At 43.9% G+C, this 27,929-nt stretch overlaps 1 protein-coding gene and 1 long non-coding RNA gene across 3 annotated transcripts in view; one reads left to right on the top strand and one right to left on the bottom strand.

The window, feature by feature from the left end:
* EGLN3 (egl-9 family hypoxia inducible factor 3) overlaps positions 1-27,929 on the top strand; it is a 392,726-nt gene that overhangs the window by 264,353 nt on the left and 100,444 nt on the right. The gene's annotated exons all lie outside the window — the stretch shown is intronic.
* Positions 7,805-27,890, bottom strand: LOC110122898 (uncharacterized). The gene is made up of 3 exons (XR_002309364.2): positions 27,680-27,890; positions 24,131-24,194; positions 7,805-8,054 (listed from the first exon to the last, which is right to left on the bottom strand). It is a non-coding gene; the product is annotated as an uncharacterized lncRNA (long non-coding RNA).

Below are 27,929 nucleotides of genomic sequence, written 5' to 3' on the forward strand. Positions count from 1 at the left end.
ATGGAATTGCCATCTACTGAACAAGGAAAGACAGCAGGAGAGTAGAGTTGGAATGGATCATTTGAGATGCCTATTTGTCGCCCAAGTGAGTTGATAGGTAGACAGGTGGAAATACAAGTCTGGACATCAGGGGAGAGTTCTGGGCTGCAGAACGGAGTGTAGAAATCATCAGCCTATGGATGGTATTAAAGGCCATGTGACTGGATAATATCACTGAGTAAGTAAGAAGAGATAGAAAGCAGAAGTCCAAATATTGAACCCAATCAATAGAGGTTGGGAGATGAAGAGGAACCAGTAAAGATATTAAGGCCTGTCAGTGAGGCAGGAGGAGAGCAAGGAACATGTCAGATGCTGGTACCCAATTAAAGAAAAGACTTAAAGTGTTTCCCATCTTTTACATTTAATCTTGGAAACACCCTTATCACTTTCATTAAAGCTCACAGATGTTGGGTCCAAGGTGCAGTTTGTAGGCGAAATTGGCATGGAGACAGGCCCTCCAACGCCGTACCCAATACTCTTTCACTGCCTGGGTAAAAAGGGAGATCTGTCATGTCTATTTTGTTCAGTTACTCCCCTCTCCCCAAAATGATCTGTTTCCAACTAATTGTTCAACTTGTCTGCCTAAGTACAAAAACCTATTGATATTTAGGTGAGAGTGCTGTAAAGAAAACAAAAAAAGGAAATAGGTTAGGCAGCACCATGGTCCATAGTTGAAGGAGATTATAGAATTAGTGTAATCCCTGCTTAGGGTTTTCAATTTGGAAGTACCTGACCTTATGATATTTAAATAGAGAATGCTTTTGAGTCTGAGATCCAAGCAGCAGAGGATCACTTGAATAGAGAGGTGTGTGTGTGTGTGTGTGTGTGTGTGTGTAAGAGAAAGAAGAGAAAGAGAAATAGAGATACGAGCAAAATCATTTGTCGATCTGATTAGCCCTTTGGCTCTGTGCACTGACCTGAGATGCCTGGACCCTGGTAGACCGTTTGGATTCCTCAGGGAGGATCCTGAGGTCTGGCAAGTGAGCAATGACTGAGATGACTCCACTAGGGTGAAAGAATGCAGCCTTAATGATATATCCCCTGCTTGTTCCCTGGTCCTCATAGAGAAGAGAGTGCCCTACAGGAAGTCAACTAGAAATCTAAATATGCTTTACCTTCATCTTTTCTCCTTACCATCTTCTACTTATCAATGGCGTGAACTTGGAACTGTGAAACAGTTGGACAAGCCTGCCAGGGAGTCCATGGTGTAGAACCAAATATCTGTCGGATGTGGTGCTCAAAGGATGACTAAGAAAAAATTCAGACTGGAATAGAGCAGCAGATAGATTGGTTGAAACTAACCAAGTAGTGAACTGGGAAAGAAAAGTCTCAGGTAAGGACTGTCTGGAATCTTTGGGAGGCAGGCTGTGAGACAAGGCAACTCAGAACCGGACCTCAACATGACAAGTGGGGTGGATGCAGGGGTCTGTGGTGTTGCTACCACGCCCTGGGATTGTTAACAAAGCTAACCCAGCTGAGACAGCACCTTGAAATGGCCTTGGAGGGGAATGCAAGACTATTTAAGATGGTGTCATCTCCATGGAGAGTAAACATTTTTTAAAATTGTGACTTTATATTTTTAGAGCAGTGTTAGGTTTAATTTTAGAGCAACAAAACCAAAGAGGGAGGTGATTTTCCATCTACCCCCTGTCCCCGTAGCCTCATAGCCTCCCATTATCAACATCCCCCATTACAGGGGTACATTTGTTACAATTGATGAACCTGCATTGACACATCACAATCATCCAAAGTTCATAGTTTACATTACAGTGTCACCATCCATTTATCCAAACCTATAGAATGTACAACACCAAGAGTGAGTTGTAATGTAAACTCTGGAATTGGGTAAGCATTTTTAATCCTGTAAGGATTTATAAATACATGTTGAAATGTTTAAGAGAAATACCAGACTCATAATATTTTTGTTAATTTGTACACATTTGCAGTAGTTAAGAGAAATTGGCCTATTAGAGTAATGATCACCCATTTGATACCGATTTGAAATATGCAATCAAGAAATTGATTTAGGTTTGTGATTTTAAATTAAAACATATTCTAAAATTCCAATCAATCAATATTGGAATACTTGAGAGAATCAAAGATTTTTCATACATTAAAACTAAATTTACTGCATCTATAATAGGTTATTTTAAGTCAGTTGATATAAGAGAGATTAAAAATGCTAGCTAAACATGGTTTAAAATGTTTGAGTTTCATAAACTAAATTTGTGACTGGAGTCAGCATTGATTAAAAGCTCCCTTAAAGGTGATTAAAATTTGCTATATTGAAAAAGAGGAATAATCTCTCTACATTGAACTTAAAAGTTTAAGGAAGACCTACCTAGATTTTTAAGTTTGTGACTTTGACTGATTGAGGACTGAGTTTTAAAACTCAAAACTTTCTGTATAATCATTTTTGTGCAAAGAGTGGGTCCTTAAGATGACCAAAAATCCCATTACTCTATCGAGGGCCCTGTGGTAGCTCCTGGGCTTCTAGTCCCTCTGGGTGTTCAGTGACTCCCCCCTCCAGGTGGCTTGGAGGACATTGTCCTCTTGGAGGACAACTCCTGGAGGCCCTTGTGAGGCAAGAGGAGAGCCTTGGTGTCTGGGAGCTGAGGAGACAGAGACAGCTCGACTTTCTTTTTGCTCAAGGGCATGTTGATCCTTTGCCCAGGAGACTCGGTATAAAACTGAGAGCTACAAAGATGGTGGAGGAAGCAAAACGTAAGAATAGAGTGAGAGGAAACTCTAGAAGCCAAAAGAGGAACCAAGGATGGTCACATTTGTTTTCTTTCTAGATTCAGGAAGTTTTTTATACTTAAGAACTTTATCTGATTTACATTGACCTTATCACAGAACAATAGGAAAAAAAAAAGAAAAAAAAAACCTTTATCTGAAAATTCAAGCTATGGCTATTGAAGAAAACAACAGCCCAAAGGGGAAGTTGAACCCAGAATCTTCAGCCCACCCATAAGTGTGCCTTGGAGACACCGGCAGACAATGTGCAAGTTGTCACATGTCCTTGGCTCAGCCTGACTCCTTCTCAGGCCTCTTCCCTGCACGTGGCTTGTGGGCTGTCAGATGTGGCTTGGTACTTCATTTGCTACATTTTCTTCTGTACAAAGTGCAAGCCTTGGACTGGACAGGTGCTGGGGACTTTGTGGTGGCCTCTGAAATGATTTCTCAGAAGCCCGTGACTCATCACAGGAAACCCCGTTTGTTTTCTCTCTGACCTTCCCTCAAGCTTCCTGCTCCACCCATCTGTGCATTTGTTCTCACATTCCTCATCAACAGACAGCAGCTTACTTCTGACTTCAGTCAACAGCTGGGAGTAGAGATGGTTCTGGGAGAGAGAATGGGACACCTCTTCCCACAACAATGCCAATGAGGGCAGCAGGCCTTTGCTCAATGCCTTGGCATCTTCCCGCTGAGATATGTGTCAATTTCTATTCCATGACTTCTGCAAAATCCTTTTTCCCATGTCTCTAATCAGAATGAATTATCACATTATACAAGAGGTAGATTTGCTCTCTTAGCCTTTGCTCTAATCAGAGACTGCTTTGCAGAACTCTTTTTCTAGAAAATATGCAACACTATACATTTATTAATAGGTGTCCAATCAATGTGTAATCAAAAAAACTTGTTTTTTACTGATGTGAGCATTGATGTGAGTTAAATTGAAGAGATGTTTGTGGTTCTTCATACATAGAAGGTCTTCAGTGGTAGACATTGAAATGAATCAGACAATTCAGATTCCTACACATTTAGAGTTATAAGAGACCGTAAAGCTCATCCAGTCTTGTTTTTCCATTTACGGATAAGGATCCTAGAGGCCCAGAGAAAATAAGTTTCTTGTGGTCCCTTAGCCAGGTCCTAGCCCTTCGAAGGCTGTCTAGGCCTGGTTCTGCACTGCTCTTCAGCTGGACTCCAGTCCCCACTTCCATCTGCATCCCTCTGTCACTGTCTGTACCTCAGGTGAACTTATCAAGTTGGCAAAGCCCCTTTGCAAGGCTTCACCCTTCCTCTGTCACTGGTTTTCCCAAAGTCCCTCCTTGGTTGCAGGTTCCTCCCCAGACTGCAGACAAACTCAGATTGTTGACTTTGGTTTCCTTTGGCTGCGAATCCATGACTTTCCATGAAGAGTGTGTTTCAGAGTAATTCTTCAAAACCTGAATAGCAAAATACTCACTAAAGGAAATTTGATGAAGACACAAACAAATGTTTTTCTTTTTCACATATTTTGGTATTTTGTTTGGACATTTCTCTACTATGCTTCCTTTCCAAGGACTTGGTTGCTTGTTTGATTTATTGTAATCATCATCTGACTCATTCTGTTGTGTATCCTGCTATTTTCCACTTGTGCTCTTGTAGTGTAACTTTATTACAGAAGGATTACGAGTAAGTACTGGTCTGCTTTTTACAGAAATCTGTTAGAACACTGTAATCTAGTTAGAAAAATAGGTTTCTCTACTTTTTGGTGCAAACAGCAATGTGCACCTCCAGAGCTAATTTTTAGAGACAGACATGCCATGTCTCATCCACTGCCCCATGTTGGGGAGTCGGGGTTGCATTCTCTGTCACTGTCAGTGGGGCACTGTGCTTTCTGATAGTTTGAATCAGAGCTCTGCTTCTGCCATCATATCTACCTTCAGTCCTGGTTTCTAGTCTCTATGATGCTATCAGCCTGACCCTTGCCAACATGTTGACCTGTTGGCCATCTCTGATACCCATTTATTGAGAAGGAGTTCATTGTAAAACTAACCAACCATGAAGCCTGCACACTCTATAACTCTGTGAAAGCAGGAACCAAGTCTTTCTCTACATCTTTGATGTGTCTCTGTACCCCCAGCATGACGCCCAGCCTACAGATGACACCTCACACGTGTAACCCAGTGAATGAATGAACAAATAGGCCAATAACTCTAATTGTGGTTGCAGAGTAGTCTTCCTTTATAGCAGTTCCAAACTCAAAATCATAACTGTGATGGGAACATTCCCTTTGGAGCATTTCCTACCATAAGACAAGAAACACACCAAATAGAAAATTAAGAGTTAGGTAGTCTGAGCATTATCTTGAGTAAGAACAATGTCCTTGGGTCTCTTGGGTCTCTTTCTCCTTATTCCTCACAGCCCCCAGACCTTGGATAATGCACAGTCCTCTTTGTAATTTAAGAATCTTGATCGGCTGATGTTTCTTTGTTCTCTCCTTAATTTTGAAGCAAAAACAGTTTACCTCCTAAGATAAAAACAGTTTATCTCCTAAGATAGGAGCTGCACAATTCCACTGTAAGGAAGGTCTAAATCTTCATAAACTTTCCTTAACACCTCAAAATCTTAGTTCCAAGACAACGTTGTTTGAGATGTAGGATCACTTCTAACTAGAAGACTACTTAGCTGTAAAAGTAATGAACAACAATCGACAGAAAAACGTGAATGAATCTCAGATTTGCTTTTCAAGATAATTTTGCTACGTGAATGAAGTCAGATCAAACATGAGTATATCCCGTAGGCTTTAATTTATATAAAATTCTAGAAAAATGCAAACTAGTCTTTAGTGACAGAAAGTGTTACCTGGTCGGTGGGGTGGGAAGAAGTGAGAGGCAGGGATTAAAAAAGGGCATCAAGAAACTTTGGGTAGTGATGGGTACGCTACTTCTTGTGAATTTGGTGGTGGTTTCACATGTTTGTATGTGTGTTAGAGCTTGTCGAATTGTGCACTATAAGTATGTGAAGTGTATTGTGAAGTGATTGGATACCAATAAAGCTGTTTTCGAAATTGTCTCTAGGAAACAATGTCCTATCTGCCCCCGCTCTGTGTCCTACCTCCCTTACCAACTTCTTGTAGGAAAGGACGACCACATCCAATCTTGTTCCTGCAGTGCAGTCCTTCCTTTATTAGGGTAGATCCTGAGAATTCTTTGCTCTTTCTGGAAGCAGAGAAATTATTTTAACTGGGCCACCTTTCCCTCTCAGTTAATTGACAAGCTCACCCTCTTTTCCTGTCTGTAGTCATTTATGGGATGCCCCCCTCATGGTTCCAGGGGCAGGTTTTTGAATAGACAGCCACCCATTGTGTCACTGGCATTTGCAATTACTGCCAGCCTGGGCCATGACTCACCAGCTCCAGTGATCACAGTTCTTAGACCTTTGACATGTTTTCAGGATGCTTTTCAAAACACCCATTGGCTCCACACAGGAAAGGCCGAGACAGTGAGCTGCCAATGTTTGCCTGGTCCTCTTTCAGACATTTCTTTCATTGTTCTCCAAGGAGCTTTAGACTTGGGGAACTCTCAATCAGCAGTACAAAGTGCAGACTAATCCCCTGCTCAGGAAGTCAGCATTATTCTAATGTCAGAAATATTTGTAAAACCTAAGGAAGCATCAGGAATGAGTTGCTGGAATGTGCAGATGTGGGACCTACCTAGAGGTTGCCTGTTCTCCCGTCTTATAAGAGATCCAGGCTCTAAGTGATTAAGTACATAGCTAAGGTAGAGCAGGGCTTCTCCAACCTGTGCTGGCCTGGAGACCAAGTAAGAAATTGAGAGCAAGCATTTAGAAACTTAAATAACAAAATGCTAGACTCATGTTAGGACTGTTGAATCTAATAACAAGAAAAGTGTGGCTTGTATTTTATATTCTTTTCACTTACAATTCTTTTTTTAGTAATTCATTTTTATTTTACAAGTGGTTTGATTCATAATGGATTGGAAATTATTAAAAATTAAGTAAAGTAATTTTTCATCTCAGATCATTTGAGAAGCACTGAGTTCTTTCCATGACCTCTAAAGGGCAGTTTTGAAGGGTCATGTTCCTTCCCACAGAGATGGCAGGTGATCTTTGGGGAGACGGGGACAGAGCCAGGGAGGGGGAGGACAAGGGGCTCCCCCTTTGCCTGTAGTTCCTTTTCCCTTTTTGACCCAAGAACACATACGTCCCCGAGGAAGCAAACACCAAGAGTAACCAGGGTTAAGACAAAATCAGAGGGGACTGCAGTTAGAGTAGAAAGAAGTTGGGAAGGGCAGGAGTGGCAGGACAGACCTGAGTTACCACACAGAACTCCTGACTCTTGCAGATGTTCTTCACAGTGGACCTCAGGAGCAGGTGGGGGAAGCAGGTGACAAATAAGGCTTTGAGGGGAGCCATAGCTGGAGTGAAGCCAGATCTGTGAGTCCCACCGAAGAGAGTCACCTATATGTAAGATGTTCATCTAACCTAGGAGCAGGAGGGGAGAGGCTGGCAGTCATTGCTCTGTAATATGTGAGAATACACTACATATCTCTATGAAACGACTGACTGGAGGAATTGTCCCTCTAGAAAGTAGGGAGAAAAGGGCTGAACATAAGACAACCTCATTATCTGTTTTAAAACAGGGTGATCAAATAGCTGAGAGGCATCAGGGAGCACCTGTAATGAGGTCTTCACTACCCTATTTCAGACCCGGCTCTGCCGTCCCAGCTCTGCTTTTGTCGTAAATCATGATGTGAGGTGATCTTGTGGTTCCTAGGGCACATGGAAGAGCCTTCTGCCCTGCTCGCCTTTGGAGCAGTCAGCCCCCTCACTGTCCTATATTCTGGATAAGTGGCAGGACAGGAAGACGTTTACTTATTGCAGGACAGGAAGACACCTTCCTCTTGTGGCCTCTTTCTGATGTGACTCAGTATGCCCTGGTCACTGTCGTTGACATTGAAGTACTTGTTGAATGAGAGGAGAAAATCAGGTTGGGTGGGTTCAGGCTCTTTAATATGAGAACTTTTGTGTCTTGGCTTTGGAAAAGAAAGGAACACCCAGCCCTCATGCATTTTTTTTTTTTTAATTAGAGGGTGCTTTCTGCCTTATAAATTTTCCTGAAATACATCTTGGCTTTGACTGGTAATGACGCATGCATGTCCAAGTGCACCTGCCGTGTGGCATTATTTCTCGTCTGATGTGCTGTGGGTTCAGGAAGGGTTGCAGTTAGACCTTGGGTCTTCTGTTGGTGGGCACCACACCAGGAGGTGGGCCTGCAGCAGGGTGGGCTAGAGTAAAGCAGAAGCAGGGTTATTGACAAAAGGGCAGCTTCCTTTCCCCTTGGACCAAACCCAAGTTAGCGACAATGCCCTCATAGTTGCCTGCTTTGGGGGATGCTTTGCAAAGTTTGGACCTAATTTCTAGGAGTTTTAGAGAGACTGACAAAGGAGGTCAAGAGTATCGTGAATGCCATTCCCAGCTTATGCTTTAGAGACTCGTAAAGCCGTGCCCTGGTGGCTCAGACAGTAAAGAATCTGCCTGCAATGTGGGAGACCCAGGTTCAATTCCTGGGTTGGGAAGATCTCCTGGGAAGGGAATGGTTACCTACTCCAGTATTCTTGCCTGGGACATCACATGGACAGAGGAGCCTGGGGTTACAAAGAGTCAGACATGACTGAGCGACTAACACTTTTCATAAAGTGCACCTTCTAGGGCTGAAGTGACTGACTCTCCTTACTCAGGACACCAGGCTGTGATTCTAGATCTTTACCTCTCCTAATTTTCCTGCCCTGAAATACCCAGAAATAGCTTGAAATAAACTTGAACCCCCAGTTATTATACCCATCCCCCAAAATTTATAGCCTGGTTGGCTAACAAAATTAGCCCAGTATGAAACAGGGTTAGCACTAGATGATGCACAGATCACAAGTAGTACAGGTATTCCAGAAAGAGGGACTGATGTGAGTCTGAGGAATCAGGGAAGACTCCTGGGAAAACAGCTGGCACTGATGCTGAGTCCTTCCCTCCTTTGGAATCAGATATGGTTTGCGTTCTAGATTTCCTAGGTCTTGTGATGGACATGAATGTAAGGTCTCTGGGCCCTGGGATCCTCATTTACAAGGGGGAGAACATAGGCTTTCTGGGAGCTCTGAGTAAGTGCTCAGTGGGAGCTCTGAGTAAGTAGTGTTTGGTCCTTTCCTGCATTTTCATGACAGCCAGCAGTTCCTTCTGGGGTGAATTCCTGGGAATGGCTCACCAATATGAATGCAGAGTTTAGATGTGCTGCTCTTTGTCTCTGTGAGGGGGCAGTGCTATAAAATGAGTTAGTAGCTGCTTTTCCTAACTAGGCACCCAGTTTCCTTGACTGGGCTAAGTTATGTCTCTCCTAAACCAGATGCTCCAAGACATAGCTTGTACCAAGAGAGATACTTTGCCCAAGTACTCACTTGGCTAAAACACCAGAGTTCTCAATATTAGTGCTGCTCTCAAGTTCTTGAGCCATTCAGCTTTCCTTCCTAGTTGCTCCTAATTTGTCAGCTTCCCCCAGTTTTCCTACACACAAAATAGGAAGTTATAAAATCCTAGCTCTTCACTGGATTGCAGTTCATTCTGGAAAAACAGGCTTAGAAATGGGAGGCCTTTAAAAATTTTTATATCAGTAAGAAATCGATTATGGAGAGAGAGAAAATACAGCCTAATGGATAGGAGCAGGGTTTCTGTATCCAAACAACCTGAACTTGCTTCCCTGCTCTGCTGCTTTACTAGTTATTTGACTTTGGGTAAATTATTTTACCACTGTGCCTTAGTTTTCTTGAAAGTTAAATGGAGAAACAGCTGTACACATTTCATAGGGTTGCTGCCATGAATAAATGAATTAAAAATGTATGTAAAGCAGTAAGTGGTAGTAAGCAGTAAGCAGTAAATATATGTTGGTCATAACTAATATTATGTCCTAGTGAAGTGGGGAAAGGGCAGGTTTCAGACCTTGAGGGAGGCTGTGCCCTAAACAAGAGGGTACCAAGAGAGCCAGCACCCTAGGGGTTGGTGACAATGGGCAGCATAGAAAAGAATACTCTTAGGAAGATATAAGCCCAAGTGCTAAATCCCAAGGGGATGGCCCAGGTTCAACCATTGACATTGAAACGGCCATCAGAGAGCCCTTATAGAATTTGATAGTCTCCCTTCTGGACTCTGGAATGCCTGGATACAGCCTCTCTGCCCGTCTGGCTCAAGACTTGTTTTGGTGGAGATAACATGCTAACACAGGTCTAGCCAATAACAGGTCCTTTGTTCTGTCTCCTGGACCTCTGGGTGCCACTGTTTGGACATGTCCAGCTTGGCAGGCAGCTGGCATCTTAAGGATCCAGGCTGTTATCAGATGGACACTCACTAAATAGAGTCACTCCCGGCCCGGTGGTGTGTGCTTCAGCGCACGTAGGCCCGCATACCTCATATCTCTGCCCAGGCAATTACATCCCAACCACCCTGCCCCATTCCAAGGCAACCAGAGCCAGCTGGGACACCGAGCTTGGGGTAGGAGCCAGGTATTTTTCCTCCATTCATCTGTTGATTCCATCAGTATTTTCTTCTAAGCTTGGGCTCTAACTGCAGTGTCCAACGTGGGAAAACAAACCCGAAAGTCAGGAACTGAGCTGCATCTGCTCTAGTGCTGCCTTTTGCTCTTCTGAAATGAAGCCAAAAGGCACAGCCCCTGCCCTCCAGAACAGGAAGCTGCTGAAAGAGCGTGTCCTTTCTCCAGCGCTGCCTGCCCTGTGAGTTTATGGCATATACCTACATGTTAGTGGTGAACTGTCTGGCCTGATGTTCAGATCTCGATTCAGATATCAGTGTGGGATTCAGAGTTTGAGTAAAATGCATGTCTGGGCCTGTTTCTTGGCCAGGCCCCAGGGTCTTCAGCCCACCCAGCTGGTCCTCAAAGCTGGCCTCTTGCGTCAGAAGTGATCCCACGCAGTTCTGATGACTGATGATTTATGACAACTCACCCCCATTTGGGAAATCTCCCTGCTAATGTTTTCTTATCTCAGCAGAGAGAAACACATTTGATTTTTAATAATTGGTATCATTAATTGAACATATGCTATGCCCCAGGTAGCCTTCTATGGGCTTTACATAGTGATTTCTCTTAGTCCCCCCACCAGCACTCCAGTGGAGTAGTATAATCATCTTTGCTTAGCCCCTGAGATGCGTGGACGTTAGGTAAGTTGCTCAAGGTCACCCAGGGAGGAGGTGGTAACGCCAGTATTTGGATCAAGCAGCCTGATCTTCTGCCTACTCTGGTGGCTGCTGCTTTGGTGTCTCTCTGCTTCTGCCGCAACAGGGATGAGACCAATGCCTGAGAAGGATCATCCTCATTGTTATCATCAGTCTTACCAGCTCCTGGGGCACAGAAACCTCTCCTGGTTGATGCTTTTGGCGAATTTGCTGCATCCTTGATGTTAGGGATAATAATGCAAACAGTATATTTCTTCATTGATTTCTACTACTTTGATTCAATAAACATTTAGTGAAATCTACTTTGTGCCAGGTGTTATACTAGATCTGGCAATGAGGGCCCATATGGGCTACTTGCTTTTAAAGAATTTTCACTCTAGAAAGATAAATAATCTTCCCAAATTTCCCAGATCTCCCACAAGGCCTTCTGAGATGGGCGCTGCCTTCCTCTCCCGTCTCATGGTTCTCCATTCCTTGCCACTGTGGCCTTTGGTTTGTTGAGCTTCCTGCCACCTCAGAGCCTTTGTCCCTTCTATTCCATCAGCCTGAAATGCTCTGCATCTTGGCCTGATTAACTCTTCTTCATCCATCATGTCTCATCTGAAATCATTCGCCTTTAGGGGATTCTCTTTCAAGCCTGGGCTTCCCTGGTGGTTCAGAAGGTAAAGAATCCACCTGCAATGCGGGAGAACTGGGTTTGATCCTTGGGTTGGGAAGATTCCCTGGAGGAGGGTATGGCTACACATTCCAGGATTCTTGCCTGAAGAATCCTCATGGACAGAGGAGCCTGGTGGACTACAGTCCATGGGGTTGCAAAGAGACACAACTGAGCGACTAAACACAGTGCAGTTCTCAAGCCCGTAGATTAAGTCAGGTTCTTCCTGTTACATCTCATCATAGCTCCTGTGCTTTTAATTTTTGTAATTATTTGATTCACACCAGTTTCTTAAGGGCATCAATAATGCTGTTCTTGCTCACCACTGTATTCGTGGCATACATATAATAAGTGCTCACTAGTGGCTCAGCTGGAGAAGGCAACGGCATCCCACTCCAGTACTCCTGCCTGGAAAATCTCATGGATGGAGGAGCCTGGTGGGCTGCAGTCCACGGGGTCACTAAGAGTCGGACACGACTGAGCGACTTCACTTTCACTTTTCACTTTCATGCATTGGAGAAGGAAATGGCAACCCACTCCAGTGTCCTTGTCTGGAGAATCCCAGGGACGGGGGAGCCTGGTGGGCTGCCGTCTCTGGGGTCGCACAGAGTCGGACACGACTGAAGCGACTTAGCAGCAGCAGTGGTCCAGCGGTAAAGAATCCGCCTGCTAATGCAGGAGATGCAGAAGTCGCAGGTTTGGTCTCTCAGTCAGGAAGATCCCTTGGAGAAGGAAATGGCACCCCACTCCAGTTTTCTTGCCTGGGAAATCCCATGGATAGAGGAGCCTGGGTGGACTACAGTCCATGGGCTCGCAGAGCTGAACACGCCCTAGCGACTGAGCACACAAATTTTCAGAAATGAGTGAAGGTTATCTGTTATTTATTAAAGCAAAAAGTGGGGTATGTTAGTCTCCAGTCCTGTCAGAAGCAGACATCAAGACAGGATTAAATGTGCCAGGATTTTACTGGGGGAAGGAATATTGAGGGGGGGGGGGATGGGAGGGAGTCTAGAACCTCATCAGACTGTGATGCAAGTCTGATCCTAGAGAGAAGAGATGTAAAGAGGATGGGGAGGACCATACTGTATGTTCCAGTGCAGGGGAAGTTCAGTGAGGCCATGGAGGCGATCATTGGTCAGAGGAATGCCCCATCTCTCAGGACAGTGCACTGACTCATTGGCTGGGAACACCATGGGGGGCGTGGCCTAGCAGTGGAGGCGTGGCCGGGCAGCTGCCGCGTGCAGTTGTTTACAGACAGGAGATTAACTACCAAAGGTAGGACTTCCTCAGAAGGGTGGGAAATCTTAATTTTGAGGCTCAGCAAGTATTTATTGAACCCATACTATTCTTTGGTGCCATGGAAGACACTGTAGGGTTAACCGTACATGACTTCTCCTCTAGATGCTTGTGGCTCAGCTGGTAAAGAATCCGCTCGCAATGCGGGAGACCTGGGTTCGATCCCTGGGTTGGGAAGATCCCCTGGAGAGGGGAAAGGCTACCTACTCCAGTATTCTAGCCTAGAGAATCCCATGGAGTGTACAGGACTGGGTCGCAAATCCCATGGACTGGGTCGCAAAGAGTCGGACACTACTGAGTGACTTGCACTAGCTTATCAGCTCTCTAAGAGATGAGTAAACTCACATGCATTCTTTTGAACCTCAGTGCCCTCGTTTCTAAAACGAAAATAGCTCCTATCTGTGTGACATGTAACAGACTCAGTGGCTTCTATGAACAGGATAGGTGCTCAATAATAAGATTCCAGTATGAGTTTAAAAAGTAACCGTTTGTGTATTCCCCACTTTTTCAGCTTTCCTAGTTACTTAAGTTGAGCTGATGTTTAAGTTTTCGAAGAAACTTTTGGCTGAGGATGTGTGCTTCGTTTGTAATTACTCTCATCAACAGTCCCCTGAGGCTCGTTCTTTAAAAATATTTCAAGTAAAAAGAACCACAGTTTAAATATCCAATCAGCACCAAGGGAAGATTTACTATTCAGTTACCACATTTAAAGAAATCCCAGGGGAAAGGCTCAGTGATGTGTGCTTGGCCCAGTGAGCTCACTGCTGGGGTTGGCTTCTTAACTGTTACCCCCAAGGCCATGTTCAGCTTGTTCTGTGTTACAACACAGGTATTGGGACACTGGTCAGGGTGTTTTATTTCTGTAGATAAAGATTGTGAATCCCTGAGAGAACTGGGGATTTGGAGTGGGTTGGGCGTCTTCCCTTTTCCTCAGTGCCAGAGTAAGGGGGTGATCTGTCTTTGCCCCCCACCCTCAACTCTTTGGTATTACCCTTTGAATATACCCTCAACCCCATGCTGCCTTGTGAGGCTAATCTTATCCTAATGTTAGCTGGTGAGTTGGCCTGTTCTTTCCAGAAATTGGTTTTAATTCAACCACTGTTTGCTGAGTAATTTACTAGTAAATGTGGATATTGTGCCTCAGTATTTTAAAGTATAAAATGACGGGGGTGAACTGGCTAAGGCATAAGACGACATGAAACATAAACTACACTTAAAAAATAACCTATATCTCAGAGAACCATGGAAATGAAGAGGAAGCAGATTTTCTAAGGAGGAGGTGAGGAGGCAGCCTTTAATCCAAAACTCAAGGTTAATCATCAAAGAAAGGGATGAAAGAGATTCCATATTGAGGAAGTAGTATGAGACAGTGTGGTGTGTTTGCCATGTTTTAGGGAGACAAGGAGTTTGTAATGGCTGGAAGATTGGGAGGGATCCAAGCATTACTGATTCTAAGCTCAGTAGCATTTCACCACACAACAGGCCAGTAATTGAGAGACCAGTTTTTGGGGCAAGGAATAATGACTTTGTTTGGAAGGCCAGCAAAGCAAGGAGATAGTGGGCTTGTGCCCCAAAGAACTATCTTGCCTGGGTTAGAATTTGAATATTGTAAAGCAATTATCCTCCAATTAAAAAATTAAAAAAAAATAAAAAGTTTGAACAATCAAGAAAAACTGGAAACAACCTATATGTCTATCAATAGGTGACTGGATAAACAATAGAATACTGTTTATGTGCTATTGATATTATGCAACAAGATGAGTGAACTTCAAAATAGTTAGGTTGAGTGAAAGAATGTAGACAAAAAGGACAAAAAAAGGGTAGGAAGAGGGAGTAAATTAAAATACTTCCTGGTTCCAGTCAGCCTCTGGAAGGGATGTGTTAATTTCTTCCTCCCTGCAGTCATTCAGAGGTGGGCTTGGTCAGGATGTTTCCTCTAGGCTAAACAAATGTATTTTAGTTTAATGCTTATTTCCTGGGAAGAAGGGTTCCCAGAGATGAGCCTTTATGTACTGTTGTTTAGTCACTAAGTGTGTCTGACTCTTTGGGGACCCCAATGGACTGTAGCCCACCGGGCTTCTCTATTGTCCAGGCAAGAATACTGGAATGGGTTGTCATTTCCTTCTCCAGAGGATCAGTTTGACCATGGGTCAAACACGTGTCTCTCTTGTGTCTCCTGCATTGGCAGGCAGATTCCTTACCACTGAGGCACCAGGGAAGCCCCCCCCCCCCCCCCATTATGTATCATTTAAGCTTATAGGCAAAATCCCTTTAGTGATTAACTTGTAATACTGAATTGAATACAAAGGTTATTGCCTATTCCACAAGGACAGATGAGAAAAGTGGAATGGTAGGTAACCATGGCGGTCCTTGAAAACCTTGTTCAGGAGCGTCATAGGTCAAGAAAAGCCATTGTTGTTTCATAAGCAGGGGACAGAACTTGAGCTGGTTAGGAAACAGTGCCTAAGGAAGGACAGAAATGAGACAGGGTGAGCAGTTGCCAGAGTGGTAAAGTGATTTAGGTCAGAGAGAATCGTTTCTGTAGAAATGAATGTAAGGGGCAGATCTATGAGATAGAAGGGGTGTGGAGTGGAGGAGAAGAGGGCTTTGAAAGTGACCTGAGGTTTCCAGCCTCTGCATACTGCAGGCAGGGGGCTGGGGGAAGGATGCTGCTGAGAGGAAGAACCCAGGAGGAGGGTCTGCTAGGCTGGAATGGGGGATCTTCATGAGCTCACACTGCATTTGAGGGGCTGGCAGGATGTTCCTTGGGACCTGACACTGGAAAGGCAGATCTGGAGCTCAAGAATGTAGTCAGGGCCCAAGAGGAAGATTTGGGAGTTGTCCTCACAGTGGTCATAGTTGATATGGCACATTGTTTAGCTTCTTCAGCTACCTAAACAAGGGCTTGGGTTTCCGGCTGTGTGGGTGAAGACAGGTGGATGGGTATTTTCTGGGGTCTGAATGGCTGATCCTGATCCACACAACACAGTCCTTGGATCCCTGAAATTCCAAGAAAGGAGTAGGCTAATCTTGTCCTCCTCTACTTAGCATAGTTTTGCTTCTTCTCCCTCAGTTGTCCAGCTTCTCAATCTGCAAACAACAGCTGGAGAGGGTGAGTGAGGGTCAATTCAACAGCTGTGTGCTGGAGACCAAGAAGGAGTCCAGGATGAAGACACTATTGGGCCACAGCTGCTGCGGAGATGAGCGCGCATACGTGTGTGTGTGTGTGTGTGTGTGTGTGTGTGTGAGAGAGAGAGAGAGAGAGAGAGAGAGAGAGAGAGAGACACTCATAGCAGGGTATGGGTAAAAATTGCTGGCTGTCTCTCTCTTTTTAAACAGACTTAATTCACTTTAGTTTTCTTGTGTTAAACTCTGTGGAGTCTGCACAGAAGCGCTAGTGTGAGTCTTTACAAGATGGTCAGTGAATTCCTGACAGGGAAACTTGGCGAATGCTATCTCTTTCCAGAGGTCAAGGGTGAGACAGCTGTGGGTCTTGGAGCTGGCAGCTGCCCCGGCCCCCCTTTCAAGGGCCCGGGGGTTCTCCAGGCCCTCCCACAGCATCATCCATCATTTGATGTTTTCTAGAAGAAGCGCTGGCTAACTTTTTAAAGTAAATTAAATATTCTTTTTAAAGTTTTAATGCTGTACCAAAAGATGACTTCACTTTATTCCAAATCCTGGTGACTAGAACCTTCAGGGTCCCCCACTTGCGGTGACCCAGTTGCGGGTCACATTTCCACTGGGGCCACAGTGGCAGCGGCGGGTGTTCGGAGAGTCTAGGCTTTGCTGGAAACTGCCTCCAGGCTGCTGCCTCGGGGAGAAGCACAGGAACCTAGAAATACGTGCATGCATTAAAAGTTCAAGAGGAGGCTGATGTCCCCAGTCCCAGTGGAAGAGAGGCCTTTTCCTGGAAAGTGATTAGGGATTTGGGTGTGTGGTTTTCTTCTGGGCCAAACAAAAGTCTTGAGCTGGATATCTGTTTCTAATCATAATTTGGATTACCCCTCATACTAACCAAATGTTTGCTTGAGGAGACCAATCCTCAGCCCCAGAGAGCATGACAAACTTCCACCCAAGAGTCAGGAAACCCCTGGCTAAGTAGGCTCTTTCTAACTGCTGCCTCTCCCTGCTGGGAAAGGGCTGGAAGGAGCTCTTCCTAGTATCTGGGCTTCTTCAGCCTGTGGCTGTCTCCTTTGGTTTGTTCTCTAAAAAGCAACTCCTCCCCACCCCCAGGACACTGGACAGTGTTTGGTCACTTTGCGTTGTGCCCACCCGAAAGATGGTGCTAATGGCATCTAAGGTCAGTGATGGTGCTAAACATCCCATGATGCATGTGACAGCTAAGGGTCATCTCAAGCACAACAAGTCTTAGTTGTGCCCTGCAGGATAGCCAGCTCTAAAACTGTGCCCTCCCCAGTGACGTTTGTTTCCAGACTAAACAAGTCTTCTAGTAGGTAGATGCCAGTAAACCAGTATCTCCTTTGCCAATTTCCTTGCTGTAAATATTCTCACCATATTTGATACCAAGCTACCATGGTGATGTCCTTAACATGGAGTTGGGAAGAGGTGCACAGAACTGGCTCTCACCAGCCACTGCAAGCCAGCTCCATTCACTCACTTGGGTCCATTGATTCTCAAACATCAGGAGGAACAAGCAAACCAGTACCCTTTCCTGAGAGAGAGTGTTGCTTTCAGAGTTATGCTGAACCATATTGGAAACTTCATCATCATCTAGTTGCTCAGCCATGTCTGGCTCTTTGCAACCCCATGGTCCACCAGGCTGCTCTTTCCATGGGATTCTGCTGGCAAGAATATTAGAGTGGGTTGCCAGTTTCTTCTTCAGGGGATCATCCCAACCCAGGAATCAAGCATGGGTCTGCCACATTGCAGGCAGACTCTTTACCATCTGAGCCACCAGTTCAGTTCAGTTCAGTTGCTCAGTCATGTCTGACTCTTTGCAACCCCGTTGACTGCAGCACGCCAGGCCTCCCTGTCTGTCACCAACTCCTGGAGTTTACCCAAACTCATATCCATTGAGTCGGTGATGCCAACCAACCATCTCATTCTCTGTCATCCCTTTCTCCTCCTGCCTTCAATCTTTCCCAGCATCAGGGTCTTTTCAAATGAGTCAACTCTTCGCATCAGGTGTTCAAAGTACTGGAGTTTCAGATTCAGCATCAGTCCTTCCAGTGAATATTCAGGACTGATTTCCTTTAGGATGGACTGGTTGGATCTTCTTGCAGTCCAAGGGACTCTTAAGAGTCTTCTCCAACACCACAGTTCAAAAGCATCAATTCTTCGGCACTCAGCTTTCTTTATAGTCCAACTCTCACATCCATACATGACCATTGGAAAAACCATAGCCTTGACTAGACAGACCTTTGTTGGCAAAGTAATGTCTCTGCTTTTTAATATGCTGTCTAGGTTGGTCATAACTTTCTTTCCAAGGAGTAAAGGTCTTTTAATTTCATGGCTGCAGTCACCATCTGCAGTGATTTTGGAGCCCAGAAAAATAGTCTGCCACTGTTTCCCAGTCTACTTGCTATGAAGTGATGGGACCGATACTATCATCTTAGTTTTCTGAGTGTTGAGCTTTAAGCCAACTTTTTTGCTCTCCTCTTGCACTTTCATCAAGAGGCTCTTTAGTTCTTCTTCACTTTCTGCCATAAGGGTGGTGTCATCTGCATATCTGAAGTTACTGATATTTCTCCTGGCAATCTTGATTCCAGCTTGTGCTTCATCTAGCCCAACATTTCTCATTATGTACTCTGCATATAAGTTAAATAAGCCCAGTGACAATAGACAGCCTTGATGTACTCCTTTTCCTGTTTCCAACAACCAGTCTGTTGTTCCATGTCCAGTTCTAACTGTTGCTTCCTGACCTACATATTGATTTCTCAAGAGGCAGGTCCAGTGGCCTGGTATTCCCATCTCTTGAAGAATTTTCCACAGTTTATTGTGATTCACATAGTCAAAGGCTTTGGCATAGTCAATAAAGCAGAAATAGATATTTTTCTGGAACTCTCTTGCTTTTTCAATGATCCAGTAGATGTTGGTAGTTTGATCTCTGGTTCTTCTGCCTTTTCTAAATCCAGCTTGAACATCTGGAAGTTCACAGTTCACATATTGCTGAAGCCTGGCTTGGAGAATTTTGAGCATTACTTTACTAGCATGTGAGATGAGTGCAGTTGTGCAATAGTTTGAGCATTCTTTTTTGGGATTGGAATGAAAACTGACCTTTTCCAGTCCTGCGGCCACTGCTGAGTTTTCCAAATTTGCTGGCATATTGAGTGCAGCACTTTCACAGCATCATCTTTTAGGATTTGAAATAGCTCAACTGGAATTCCGTCACCTCCACTAACTTTTTTCATAGTGATACTTCCTAAGGCCCACTTGACTTCACATTCCAGGATGTCTGGCTCTAGGTGAGTGATCACACCATTGTGGTTATCTGGGTCATGAAGATCTTTTTTGTACAGTTCTTCTGTGTATTCTTGCCACCTCTTCTTAATATTTTCTGCTTCTGTTAGGTCCATACCATTTCTGTCCTTTATTGAGCCCATGTTTGCATGAAATATTCCCTTGGTATCTCTAATTTTCTTGAAGAGATCTCTAGTCTCTCCCATTCTATTATTATCCTCCATTTCTTTGCACTAATCACTGAGGGAGGCTTTCTTATCTCTCCTTGCTATTCTTTGGAACTCTGCATTCACATGGGTATATCTTTCCTTTTCTCCTTTGCTTTTCGCTTCTCTTCTTTTCACAGCTATTTGTAAGGCCTCTTCAGACAGACATTTTGCTTTTTTGCACTTCTTTTTCTTGGCAATGATCTTGATCCCTGACTCCTCTACCATGTCACGAACCTCCGTCCACAGTTCATCAGGCACTCTGTCTATCAGATCTACTCCCTTAAATCTATTTCTCACTTCCACTGTTTCTATGAAGACCTACAAGACCTTTTAGAACTAACACCCAAAAAAGATGTCCTTTTCTGAGCCACCAGGGAAGACGAAAAAGAAAAAAATCACTTTTACCAATCATGTCTTCTCCCTTGGAGAAGGAAATGGCAATCCACTCCAGTATTCTTGCCTGGAAAAATCCCATGGACAGAGGATACTGGTGGGCTACCAGTCCATAGGGTTGCAAGGAGTCAGATACCACTAAAGTGATTTTGGAGAATCATGTCTTCATTTAACATTTTGAAATTTTGTTCATTGCGGATTTTTTTCATTCATTTTGACTTTTAAAAATACTGCATTAGATTTTATCTGTATTGCCCCTCTTCCTCCTCATTTTTGTTCTTCCTCTTTTCTTTTTCCTCTGCTCTCCCCCTCCCCCTCCCGCCCCACTTTTCTTTTTTTTTTTTTTTTTTTGCTATTTATTGGAGAAGGCAATGACAACCAACTCCAGTATTCTTGCCTGGAGAATCCCATGGATGGAGGAGTCTGGTAAGCTACAGTCCACAGGGTCGCAAAGAGTTGGGCACGACTGAGCGACTTCACTTCTACTTTTCACTTTCATAGAAGAATGGTTAAGCTGCCAGAGTCAGATCATGTAGGTTCAAAGTTGCAAACTGCTGTGTCACTTAATAGCCGTGTGACTCTGAGCAAGTACCTCACATATCAGTACTTGCTATTTTATATATGTATACTTTTTTGGCTAATATAGAATATATATGCATATAATATAGAATGCTATGTTAAGTCACTTCAGTTGTGTCCAACTCTTTGTAACCCCGTGGACTGTAGCCCACCAGGTTCCTCTGTCAATGGGATTCTTCAGGCAAGAATACTGGAGTGGGTTGGCATTTCCTACTCCAATAATATAGAATATGTATGTATATATAATATGTATACACCTACATGCATATATACATACATTTGTTGCTGTTTATTCACTAAGTTGTGTCCAACTCTTTGTGGTCCCATGGACTGCAGCATACCAGGCTTCCCTCTTCTTCACCATCTCCCAGAGTTTTCTTAAACTCATCTCTGTTGAGTCAATAATGCCATCCAACCATCTCATCCTCTGCCACTTCCTTCTCCTCTTGTCCTCAGTCTTTCCCAGCATCAGGGTCTTTTCCAGTGAGTTGACTCTTCACATCAGGTGGCTAAAGTATTGGAGTTTCAGCTTCAGCCTCAGTTCTTTCATTGAACATTCAGGGTTGATTTCCTTTAGGATGAACTGGTTTGATCTCCTTACTGTACAAGGGATTCTCAAGAGTCTTCTCCAGAACCACAATGCAAAAGCATCAGTTCTTTGGTTCTCAGCCTTCACTATGGTCTAGCTCTCACATCCATACATGACTACTGGACCTTTTTTGGCAAAGTGATGTCTCTGCTTTTTAATATGCTGTCTAGGTTTGTCATGGCTTTCCTTCCAAGGAGCAAGTGTCTTCTAATTTCGTGGCTGCAGTTACTGTCTGCAGTGATTTTGGAGCCCCTAAATAAAATCTGTCACTGTTTCAATTTCCACCCCTCATTTGCCATGAAGTACTGGTACTGGATGCCATGATCCTAGTTTTCTGGATGTTGAGTTTTAAGCCAACTTTTTCACTCTCCTCTTTTACCCTGATCAAGAGGCTCTTTCTTTAGTTCCTGTTCGGTTTCTGCCACTGGAGTGGTATCATCTGCATATCTGAGGTTGTTGATATTTCTCCTGACAATCTTGATTCCAGCTTGTGAGTCATCCAGCCTGGCATTTCGCGTGATGTACTCCACATATAAGTTGAACTAGCAGGGTGGCAAGATACAGCTTTGACGTACTCCTTTCCCAATTTGGATCCAGTTTGTTGTTCCATGGCCAGTTCTAACTGTTGGTTTTTGACCTGTATACATATATATTTGAGGATTTTGTGTTGGGTACTTTGCTAATCATTTTGTATACATTATCTAATTTAACCTATACACATGCGTGTGCACAGAGAACATGAGGTTTTTGAGTGAGGAAACTGAGGCCCAAAGAGGTTAAATGATATGCTCTAAGTCCTGTAGCTAACCAGTAGTAGGGCTGGAATACATACTCAAGCTTGTCTGACTCTCGATCTTGCCTTTTATGCCTACGCTGTACATGTTTGGGGGTCAAGTCCATGCACAACTTTCTCATGGACAGTGTGAGTGGTCTGCTTTAGGGCCCCGGTCCCTGTGAAGGTCTCAAGGATCCTCTAGTGAACTCCTATGAGCCACACCCAGGCATCACACCCAGGCCTAGGGTTCCAATCCAGGCTGGCACCCACTATCACAAGGCCAAGCTAGAAAAATCTGGGATTAATTAGGGGAATTTATGCTTCCTGAGGAGAGTTGTTGAGGAGAGATGAAATCTGTCTGCCTTTTTTTTTTCTATTTTTGTATAGTTTTTAAAGGTTATACTTCATTTACAGTTATTACAAAATATTGGCTACATTGCCCCATTGTTGTATAATCCATCTGTGAACATGTCTTACACCCAGTAGTCTGCACCTCCCACTCCCCCACCTCTATATTGCAGAAATGGGAGAGAAGTGGTGAGAGAGGCTCTGGAAGATCCACGGTTGCTCAGATATTCTTCCACCAAATTAAAGATCTTAGAAGATGTGAGATCTGTCATTAAGTTGCTGCATGGACAGCCCTGGAGCTGTGTGACAGGTGATCCTGCTTCTTGCAGTCTCCTGAAGCTCTCTGGGTCTCAAAGTAAACAAGGATGCTGAGTTAGATTTCTCTCTGATGCAAACCCTGAATGATATTGCTTTTCTTTTAGGGAATCCTCACCAGACTGGGAAGGCAAGGAGAAGCACACCCTGACTGTGGCCCACATCCATGGGGGCCACTGTTCATGACAGGTGGGCTGACAAATGCTCTTGCATGATATTCTCCACTAGATCTGCCTGTTAGGCTCCTCTGTGACTACCTATACTTTTCTAGAAATCACAACTCTGCAATAATGCAGCTTTTTGCCTGATTGTTTGCCATTTGCCCTCCAGACTGTAACTTCAAGAGAGGGGGCCCTCATTTGCTTTGTTGGTTACTTTGTCTCCAGCATGAAGCCTGCTAGGTTAGTAGTGTGTTAGTAGGATGAATGAATGGAAGAAAAACAATGAGACATAATGTATATCCAGATGGGTGGAGGGACATCCAGAAGAACTCGAGTCAGGCCTGGCAAGGTCTCATCAGAGTCCCAGTCCCCTTCCCTGAAAAGTTGAGGGTAGGGATTCTCTTTTTTTTTTTTTAGTTTATTTATTATTTTTATTTTTGTTCGCACTGGGTCTTTATTGCTGCAATGGTTTTCTCTAGCTGTGGCGAGTGGGGGCTACTCTTGGCTGTGTGTGCTGACTTCTCGTGGCTTCTCTTGTTGTGGGGTGTAGGCTCTAGGCACTCAAGCTTCAGTATTTGCAGCACTTAGTCTCAGCAGTTGCAGCGTGTGGCTCTAGGGCCCAGGGCCTTTAGTAGCTGCAGCTCCCGGGCTCTAGAGCATGGGTTCAGTTGTTGTGGCACATGGGCTTAGCTGCTCCACAGGATGTGGAATCTTCCCAGTCCAGGGATTGAACCCATGTCCCCTGCACTGGCAGGCAGATTCTTACCCACTGCACCACCAGGGAAGTCTGAGGGCAGGGAGTCTAATATGATGCCTAAAGCAGGGTGGAAATAACTTTAAATCATGACTTTCCTAGAAAGAGAACTGGGAAATAACAGATGATGAAACCTTAAATCTTATAGATCACAGCTGAAGAAATAAATATCTGCTTTCCAGATTATTCTGCTCACTGTAGAGAACAATAAGCTACATAATGGCTTCTTAAGAAAGGTAATATTAAGTTGTGGGCCTCAAGGGGCTTTCTTGACCCTGTGGTCTGCCGCACAAGAAGCACAACTCCATCTTTCAGGGACCACCTTGAAATGGCCTGGAGCTGCCCCTTAGGCTAGGTGGAGCCTCTGGGACTGGATGTTGGATTTGGGAGTGGGGCTCTGGAAGGAAGCCACAGTGACTATTGAGACAGCAGCAGTCTCAGGTTACTCCAAGGCCTTAACACATCAGGTAGGGGAGCAACTGGAGAAGTAGCAGGAGCTAAGAAACTTAGGCTAAAACTCAGCCTCTTAGTTGTCCATATCCATTAGGACAATGACCATGATGAGTTTATAATTCATTCTCAAGAGCCAAGCAAGTTGCATTCACTTTGAAATAGCCAACTTTGAAGAACCAACTCACCCAATTCTGAAATGCACAGTTTTCTTTATGGAGGCAGCACCACACTTTAGGACCACATAGTCAGCTAGGAGATAAGAAAAGGATGAAGTGAAGTCAGGATTTTGTGAAGTCAGGATATGGGGTGACTCAGAGGAGACATATTAATAAAAGGAGACAGGGAACTTCACAAAAGGAAATGAATTCTCCCTTGATTAATGATGTGCAGAAAACTTGACGTCATTATTAACGCTTATAGTATACAGATGACAGGGGCCCACCCTATTGTGAGCAGAGGACAGGATGTGAATAATTCCACAGCTTTGTCCCCATTTAGAAAAATTCTCTCTGCACGTGCATATGTGTGTATGTGTTTGGATTGAGAATTTTAAGAGACGTGGTGGTAGTTTAGGGAATAAGACAAAGAATCGTTGTGTTTCTACTTTCAGCTCTTAGGAAAGTACATAAGAAATTTGTAGCTGTTTGAAAAGTGATTTGAGATCCTCTGATGATAGGTAATGAAAAGTCAGAGGTATCAGTCTTGATGCGTGATGACAGCATGTGATTCTATGTTGGAGTGGCGCTAGACTGTCCAGAGTATGTTCCTCTCCTACCTCTGCAACAAACAGGAAAATGGGTATTGGAGAGGAAGGAGCAGTGCTGGAAGGAAGAGGCAACGTGGGGCAAAATCCGCAGTTTTTTCTGTTAAGAGGAAGACAGCCTGGGGACCTGGGAGGCACCAGGGCCTGCCTTCATTCCCTAGGGGAGTTTGCCTTCTTGCGGTCTGAACTCTGTTGCCTTTTAGGGTGGTCTGTTTGGTCAAGTTTTCCCAGATGGTGTAATGTCTGCTGTCTTGTCACAGTGAAAACCACCTTTTGCTTTTCAAGAGAGCTACAGCATTGTTTTCTGTTGCATTAATATTTGGGTGACAATCATCTGTCATTAAAACCTTCATTATCCTCTGCATTTATGAATCTGCTTTTCTTAGAACATCTTTTCTTCAGCAAAGACTTAAGAGGAAGGTGCTCTGTCTATCATCTAGGATCTAGCTAGAGTGAGGCCTCCTGGCAGACAGGGGGCATCTCTGACCGCAGGTGCCAGAGGCAGCTGTATGGGCTGGTCAGACCTCAGCTCCAGAAGGGGCTCCAGTTCTGGATCTGCTGCCCCTATTCACAGGATTTTAGGCAAGTTATCCAACCCCTTGGAATCACAATTTCCTCATTTGTGAAATAGAATAAGAAAGATCTACCTTTTGGGGTTATTGTGAGCATTTAAAGAATAGTTATGTGTGGCACATAATAGGCCTAGTAGATAGGAAGCACCAAATAAGTGTTTGCTGCTGCTGCTTCCACTGCTACTACTACTATTATTATTTACTGAGAATTTATAGGCTGGTTCAGAGAAAATTATTGAGTATTACTTCCATCATTATTACAGTCTCCGAAAGAAACTAAGGCTTTAAAGCAAAATGCTCAGGTAGATTAAATTATTTTTGGTATTCTCCCTCTTCTATTCTTTTCTTCTGGCTCTTCCAGATTTCTGATACATTGCCATGTGTCTGATCATTATCATGACTAAAGGTTTTAGTGATGTGTTAAATACATCCCCTGTGAGCGTAAGCTGGGCTTCCCAGGTGGCTTGGATGGTAAAGAGTCTGCCTGCTATGTGGGAGACCAGGTTTGATCCCTGGGTTGGGAAGATCCCTGGAGAAGGAAATGGCAACCCACTCCAGCATTCTTGCCTGGAGAATTCCATGGAGGGAGGAGCCTAGCAGGCTACAGTCCATGGGGTTGCAAAGAGTCCCACACAACTGAGCGACTTCACTTTCACTTCCTTTCTTTCATGAGTGTAAGCTACTTAAGGTACACATACCTACCAGGATGAATTCATGCTTTCAAAGAAGACTGGAAACTTGACACTTTTCTGAAAGATGAAGTAATAAACCCTATAGACTTCTAGAACTTTAAAGCTAGACTGCAGGGGCCATCAAGTTCAAGACCTGAGTAGGCAAATGATTCACCCTTGGAGACAGGCGTAGTTGGTCACTGGCAGAGTGTGGCTAGAGTCTTGGGTCAAGTTAGTCATTGAATACTATGAACATGTGAAACATGGTGTGACTTCTTATAAAGCTGCTTCTACTGAACTGCACTGTGGCAGCATGCCATCCGTGTCCAGAAAAGGGTCTTATCAGATTGCCTATAAACTCTATGCACTGAAGGGGGTATCGCTGAGGATGTCATCCTGATCCTGTTTATGAAGACACCTGAGGGGTCATATCTTTCAAGTACCAGGAATAGCTGGTGCTTCTGGGACAACTGTTTTCATCTGATGAATGCCCAGAACTTTTTATGTGATTGTTATCTTGTGATCAGTGCTTTTTGACTAGGAATGCTCAGGAACAAATTTACATTGTATCTCTGTGAGTAGAACCAGTAGCTACTACAAATTGCAGATGTTCATTATAGCTGAAAACTTTGTAGGCAACTTTTCTAAGCAGTGTTCCACTGCTCACTGACATTCTCTGACACTATGGATATTTCCTGGAGGGAAGAGGAGTTTTGGGGTCCTTCGTGTCACATACTTTATCTCCTTGGATATTCATGATGTATATATTGGTATCTGATAAGTTCTGATAAGTCTGACAATTTAGAATCAAAACAAAAAGAACTTTTTAAAGCTTTGTTTAGTCCTATACTTACAAAACTTATTTGATCGCAGAATCTTTAAAAATATTACCTCAGAAATCTCTAATTTTATAGGAAACACTTTTGGGGGAATACTGTCTTCAGTAATCTGTAATCGAATCCTATTAATTGGATTCATGTCAGTACACAAGTTATTTCTTGACAGGGCAAAACATGATTCTTTCTACTTCTGCAAAGCAGAGAGTCCAGTTGTGTATATTGGACCACATGACCGATGAAGTCCCTTTGAGCTCTAAGCTTTGTTGATTGATTTTAAAAATGAAAAAAAGTGTCTCAGTATCTGCACATAGAATTAAGAATTTAACTTTATGAATGTGAAGACTAAATTAGTAATCAAAATAGTGTATGTAATATTTCTGGTGCTGTTTATTCATGTCTAATCTAAAAGATTGCTTTAAAAATCATGTTTATAAAAACAGCTCCCAGGAGAGTTTACAAAGATACACATTTCCTTTGAAAAGCCTCCGAGTCGAAAGATGTAGGATTTTCATTTGAACTCCTGTTTGGGTATAGAATTTACAACCTGCTTCCTGCTTTGATAAAGGCTTTTTCCCAATGGGGTTGATGCAGCTTCATGGTGTATCTCCAGGGGGTTGTGCAACTAGATTTACTTTTGTAGCACGTAGCCCATTCAGAGACTGTGTTGTTAATTTACGAGGCACCTTTGGCATTAAGACCCTTCCCCTCCACACTCTCCGTTAAAACTCAATAAACAGAAGCCAACAGCAAGGTCCTCAAGCCCCTGCCATGTTTATATTACTTGGGTGGGAGCCTAGACTTGCCTTAGACAACACACCTAGCTTCTGGAATTGTTCCATCCCCTTGACCACTGAGCCAGACCCAAGGGGAAATAGCAAGGCAAAATCACCTTCAAAGAGAGGCGATGGACTGTGGGCAGCAAGGACGGGTCCTCAAGCCTGGGGCTTAGCTTGGCATCCAGCTTTCTCGAGCAGTGTGGTCCTGGATCTGGCACCATAACCCCAGTGGCTTTCATTGCCCTCCTCTCTGTGTATGCCTACGGAAGGGTGCGATTTTCATTATTTCTGTGGACCACTTGTCCCTCCGAATGTATTTCTGAGTTTTTCTCCTGCTTGACTATGCCTACTATGTGTCAGGTA

The sequence above is a fragment of the Odocoileus virginianus genome, chromosome 16, assembly GCF_023699985.2.
Source record: "Odocoileus virginianus isolate 20LAN1187 ecotype Illinois chromosome 16, Ovbor_1.2, whole genome shotgun sequence".
Lineage (NCBI taxonomy): Eukaryota > Metazoa > Chordata > Mammalia > Artiodactyla > Cervidae > Odocoileus > Odocoileus virginianus.